We start from the raw sequence: 6204 nt of genomic DNA, 5'->3' as shown, positions 1-6204 counted from the left end.
AGGGCTCTTGCCTGCTCCCTGCAAGCTGCTCAGTCCATCTGGTTTTCTCATCCCTAGCAGTCAGCCAAAAGTACAGAAGCCACCCTCTCCATCCAGCACGAACCCATGACCTTGGCATTATTAGCACCATGCTTTAACCAGCTGAGCTAGCCAGCCCACAGGAAGAAAGTGCTTGCCTGACCCTTTTGGAAGGAGTCACTGGCTGGCACAGGGATGGTGTGGCCTCCAGTATGACATGGTTGGATCAAGAGGCTTGTCTGCAAGACAGGGGAATTAGCTCAAGCGGTAGAGCGCTCGCTTCGCATGCGAGAGGCAGCGGGATCGATGCCCGCATTCTCCAGCGGCAAGGGACCTTCTTTTAGAAGCCCTTGACAGTCAGCGGCCTGAACTCCTCCAGTGGCCTCCATCCCTCTCCCCGCTTGGCCTCCCAAAACGCCAGCCCTTGCGGAGCAGAAAGCTGTTTGTCCCCAGCCCTTCTCCCCCTTGCGCTGGCTGGGAGGCTGGAGACAGCTTGGGGAAGTTAGCTCAAATGGAAGAGCATGGGAGAAGCAGTGAGATCGATACATGTATTCTCCAGCCTGATCTGCTGTAGAGGGGGACCTGCCCCTTTCTTGCTGAGCTGTCACTAGGGCGTGATCCCTTTCCCCCGCCTTCCTAGTCTACACAAAGCTGATTGGCTGGGAGGGAGTGCCACTCAAATACAGAATTGCTCACATCCCAGAGGTCCATGAAGGGAATGAGGAGATGGGACAGGGGGGCACGTGATACCAGCTGAGCTGAGACCATGTAAACCACACAGCCTCCTGATCTCAGCCAGCATGGCAGCCATGGACCAGAGGACACAGATAGCCTGGAGAGAGCCAAAGGGGGGAGGGCTGCGTTGGTTTGGAACAGGTTTCAGAGTAACAGCCGTGTTAGTCTGTAGTCGCAAAAAGAAAAGGAGGACTTGTGGCACCTTAGAGACTAACCAATTTATTTGAGCATAAGCTTTCGTGAGCTACAGCTCACTTCAACGGATGCATACTGTGGAAAGTGTAGAAGATCTTTTTATACACACAAAGCATGAAAAAATACCTCCCCCCACCCCACTCTTCTGCTGGTAATAGCTTATCTAAAGTGATCACTCTCCTTACAATGTGTATGATAATCAAGTTGGGCCATTTGCAGCACAAATCCAGGTTTTCTCCCCTCCCCTCCTCCCCCAAAACAAACCCACTCTCCTGTTGGTAATAGCTTATCTAAAGTGATCACTCTCCTTACAATCACCTTGACTTTTCGGTTTGGAACAGTGAGTCTGTGGGTGTCTGTCCTGGCGGAGGCAGGGTCACTTTGCTATATGCTGTGCCAGGGAGCCTGTGTGAGCCCCACTTCTCCTCCCCTCCCCGGGTCCAAGTCCCTTTCAGCCAGCAGGTTGAGCAAGGAGCCCCAAAAGGGGAGGAAAGGAGCCTCCCACTGTCACCCTCACCCTGCCCAGCACCTGCGCTGTCTGGACCTTTCCCCCACCAAGGCTCTTGCCTGCTCCCTGCAAGCCACTCAGTCCATCTCCTTTTGGCCTCTCTGAGCCCTAGTAGTCAGCCAAAAGAGCAGAAGTCACCCTCTCCATCCAGCACATTGAGTGGCCAGCATGGGGCTTGAACCCATGACCTTGGCGTTATTAGCACCATGCTCTAACCAGCTGAGCTAGCTGGCCCACAGGAATGGAGTGCTTGCCGGGCCCTTTTGGAAGGAGTCACCAGCTGGTGCAGGGATGGTGTGGCCTCCGGTATGACATGTGTGGATCAAGAGCTTTGTAAGCAAGGCAGGGGAATTAGCTCAAGTGGTAGAACACTTGCTTTGCATGCAAGAGGCAGGGGGATCAATATCTGCATTCTCCAGCAGCAAAGAAGTACCAGTGTTTTTGCTTGCCCTTCTTTTAGAAGCCATTGACAGTCAGCGGGCTGAGCTCCTCCAGTGGCCTCCATCCCTCTCCCTGCTTGGCCTCCCAAAAAGCCAGCCCTTGCGGAGCAGAAAGCTGTTCGTCCCTCTGATGTTATGAGTGTAATATAATATCTCATTGAAAGGTGACACAGAAAGAATTAATTAACACACAGCCTGACCCATGGCCGAACTTTAATGGTTTGTTAGGAAGATATGTAAATGAATAGAGCTTTGAAATGCAAGCCTGCATTGTTAGAGATAGAAGGGTAGCTGTTTGCTCAGGTCTTGTGATGTAAGCAAACAAGTCTTGTTTATACTATGGCTTTGATTCAAAGATCAAAAAAAGGAGTATTAATATTTAGGAAGACACTTGAGTGAAATAGTATTATTGTCTATATCTTTTTGAAGGTTGTGGTAACCTGTATCTGAACTGTTAATGGATAAATTACCCTGTGCTAATTGCATTGATGTTTGGGAGAAGGAAAGTTAAGCCTATTGTTTTCTCAGGCCAAAAGGCTGCTGGAAATGTATAAAAACCCTGGGACATGATCCTCCTTCATCTTAGATTTGCTTTGGGTTTCAAGAAGGGGAAACCCTGAGACATAAGAATTGAGATCCCCAATCACTGACTGGAGTCACCCTGAGTACGGACATTGGACTATAACCTATGGACTATTTCTAAAAGGACTTTTGGCAACTACAAACTCATCTCTGCTATGTGTCTGGACCCCAAGAAATTGAACTCAAGTCTGTCTGTATATTGATCTTTCAACCAACTCTCTCTCTCTCTCTCTCTCTCTCTCTCTCTCTCTTCTTTTTTTAATAAATTTTAGTTTAGTTTATAAGAATTGGCTATAAGCGTGTATTTTGGGTAAGATCTAAATTTTCATTTGACCTGAGTGTGTGGCTGATCCTTTGGGATTGGAAGAACCTTTTATTTTATATGATGAAATAAGATTTTCAGTAATCATCTTCCTATCTGATATGTGTGTCTGGTTGGAGGCCTGAGGCTGGGCACTTTAAGGGAACTGCATTATTTGAACTTCTAAGTAACCAGTGAGGTAATATAGAAGCTGTTTTGTGCCGGCTTGGTAAATCTAAGTATTGGAATATCCACCAGCTTTTGGGGTTTGTCTGCCCCATTCTTTTTGCAGTTCACCCTAATTGAGTGACCTCAGCTGTCTCCCATGGGCAGCATCATCACAGTCCCCAGCCCTTCTCCCTGTTGCGGTGCTTGGGAGGATGGAGCCAGGTTGGGGAAGTTAGCTCAAATGGAAGAGCAGGGGAGAAATAATGAGATGGATACACATATTCTCCAGCCTGCTCTGCTGTAGTGGGGGAACAGTATCCCTGATAATGTCATGGCAAACCTGGTGGATGAACTTTGTGACTTTGTCCTCACCTACAACTATTTCACATTTGGGGACAATGTATACCTTCAAGTCAGCGGCACTGCTATGGGTACCCGCATGGCCCCACAGTATGCCAACATTTTTATGGCTGACTTAGAACAACGCTTCCTCAGCTCTCGTCCCCTAACGCCCCTACTCTACTTGTGCTACATTGATGACATCTTCTTCATCTGGACCCATGGCAAAGAAGCCCTTGAAGAATTCCACCATGATTTCAACAATTTCCATCCCACCATCAACCTCAGCCTGGACCAGTGCAGTCCACACAAGAGATCCACTTCCTGGACACTACAGTGCAAATAAGCGATGGTCACATATACTCTACCCTATACTGGAAACCTACTGACCGCTATACTTACCTACATGCCTCCAGCTTTCATCCAGACCACATCACATGATCCATTGTCTACAGCCAAGCTCTAAGATACAACCACATTTGCTTGTCCCTCAGACAGAGACAAACACCTATAGGATCTCTATCAAGCTTTCTTAAAACTACAATACCCACCTGCTGAAGTGAAGAAACAGATTGACAGAGTACCCAGAAGTCACCTACTACAGGACAGGCCCAACAAAGAAAGTAACAGAATGCCACTAGCTGTCACCTTCAGCCCCCAACTAAAACCTCTCCAACGCATCATCAAGGATCTACAACCTATTCTGAAGGACAATCTCTCACTCTCTCAGACCTTGGGAGACAGGCCAGTCCTCGCTTACAGACAGCCTCCCAACCTGAAGCAAATACTCACCAGCAACCACACACCACACAACAAAAACACTAACCCAGTAACCTATCCTTGCAACAAAACCTGTTGCAAATTCTGTCCACATATCTATTCAAGGGACACCATCATAGGACGTAATCACATCAGCCACACCATCAGGGGCTCGTTCACCTGCACATTTGTCATAAATATAAAGGGAAGGGTAAACCCCTTTGAAATCCCTCCTGGCCAGGGGAAAGCTCCTCTCACCTGTAAAGGGTTAAGAAGCTAAAGGTAACCTCTCTGGGACCTGACCAAAATGACCAATGAGGAGACAAGATACTTTAAAAAGCTGGGAGGAGGGAGAGAAACAAAGGGTCTCCGTCTGTCTATATGCTGTCTTTGCTGGGGATAGACCAGGAATGGAGTCTTAGAACTTTTAGTAAGTAATCTAGCTAGGTATGTGTTAGATTATGATTTCTTTAAATGGCTGAGAAAAGAATTGTGCTGAATAGAATAACTATTTCTGTCTGTGTATCTTTTTTGTAACTTAAGGTTTTGCCTAGAGGGGTTCTCTATGTTTTGAATCTAATTACCCTGTAAGGTATCTACCATCCTGATTTTACAGGGGGGATTTCTTTATTTCTATTTACTTCTATTTTTATTAAAAGTCTTCTTGTAAGAAAACTGAATGCTTTTTCATTGTTCTCAGATCCAAGGGTTTGGGTGTGTGGTCACCTGTGCAAATTGGTGAGGCTTTTTATCCAACATTTCCCAGGAAAGGGGGGGTGCAAGTGTTAAGAGGATTGTTCATTGTTCTTAAGATCCAAGGGTCTGGGTCTGTAGTCACCTAGGCAAATTGGTGAGGCTTTTTACCAAACCTTGTCCAGGAAGTGGGGTGCAAGGTTTTGGGAAATATTTTGGGGGGAAAGACGTTTCCAAACAGCTCTTCCCCAGTAACCAGTATTTGTTTGGTGGTGGTAGTGGCCAATCCAAGGACAAAGGGTGGAATATTTTGTACCTTGGGGAAGTTTTGACCTAAGCTGGTAAAGATAAGCTTAGGAGGTTTTTCATGCAGGTCCCCACATCTGTACCCTAGCGTTCAGAGTGGGGAAGGAACCTTGACAACATCTACCAATGCGATATATGCTATCATGTGCCAGCAATTCCCTTCTGCCATATACATTGACCAAACCGGGCAGTCTCTGTGCAAAAGAATAAATGGACACAAATCAGAAGTCAAGAATTATAACATTCAAAAACCAGTCGGAGAACACTTCAGACTCCCTGGACACTCAATTACAGACTTAAAAGTAGCAATTCTTCAACAAAAAATCTTCAAAAACAGACTCCAACAAGAAACTTCAGAACTGGAATTAATTTGCAAACTAGACACCATCAAATTAGGCCTGAATAAAGACTGGGAGTGGATTGGTCATTACACAAACTACAAACTATTTCCCCATGCTAATTTTTCCCCTTACTGTTACTCACACCTTCTTGTCAACTGTTTGAAATGGGCCGCTCTGATTACCACTACAAAAGTGATTTTTGCTCCTGCTCATAATAGCCCACTTTAATTGAATTATCTCATTAGAATTGGTAAGGCAACCCCTCTCTTCATGTACTCTGTATATATATCTTCCTACTGTATTTTCCACTCCATGCATCTGATGAAGTGGGTTTTAGCCCACAAAAGCTTATGCGCAAATAAATTTGTTAGTCTCTAAGGTGCCACAAGTACGCGTTGTTTTTGCTGATACAGACTAACGCGGCTACAACTATGAAACCTATCAGAGTAGAATGTCAACTGGCTCTTGCAGAAGACCAGGAACCCAATTTCTCCTAAAGAGCCTGGCTCAACAAACCACTTCTTGGCACTGATCTTCTCTCCAGTTACTGCCCTGTCCTTGATTCTTTCCTTTCCGGGGAAGATTACTGATCGTGAGACTTGCCCCACTGGATCAGACCAGCAGGCCACCTAAGTGCGCTATCCTGTCTCTGACAGTGGCAGGTACTGGATGTTTTAGAGCAGTGGTTGGTTCTCAAAATGTAGGGGGGCATGGAGGAATGCTCAGGGGGGCAAGCAGCAGGGCCAGGACCAGCCCCCATGGGGAGGGAGTGCCATGCTTCCACCTCCATCCCACCCCCAAACCAGCTCCGCCTCCAAC

At 46.6% G+C, this 6204-nt stretch overlaps 2 non-coding genes across 2 annotated transcripts; one reads left to right on the top strand and one right to left on the bottom strand.

Moving 5' to 3' along the window:
* Nucleotides 1–267: 267 nt before the first annotated feature.
* Nucleotides 268–340, top strand: TRNAA-CGC (transfer RNA alanine (anticodon CGC)). The gene has a single exon. It is a non-coding gene; the product is annotated as a tRNA-Ala (tRNA).
* A 1276-nt stretch (nt 341–1616) lies between these two features.
* TRNAI-AAU (transfer RNA isoleucine (anticodon AAU)) lies at nt 1617–1690 on the bottom strand. The gene has a single exon. It is a non-coding gene; the product is annotated as a tRNA-Ile (tRNA).
* Nucleotides 1691–6204: the final 4514 nt, after the last annotated feature.

The sequence above is a fragment of the Lepidochelys kempii genome, chromosome 4 (genome assembly GCF_965140265.1).
Source record: "Lepidochelys kempii isolate rLepKem1 chromosome 4, rLepKem1.hap2, whole genome shotgun sequence".
NCBI lineage: Eukaryota > Metazoa > Chordata > Testudines > Cheloniidae > Lepidochelys > Lepidochelys kempii.
Note: the sequence above shows the minus strand (reverse complement) of the source record. Positions and strands in the feature narration are given on the sequence as shown.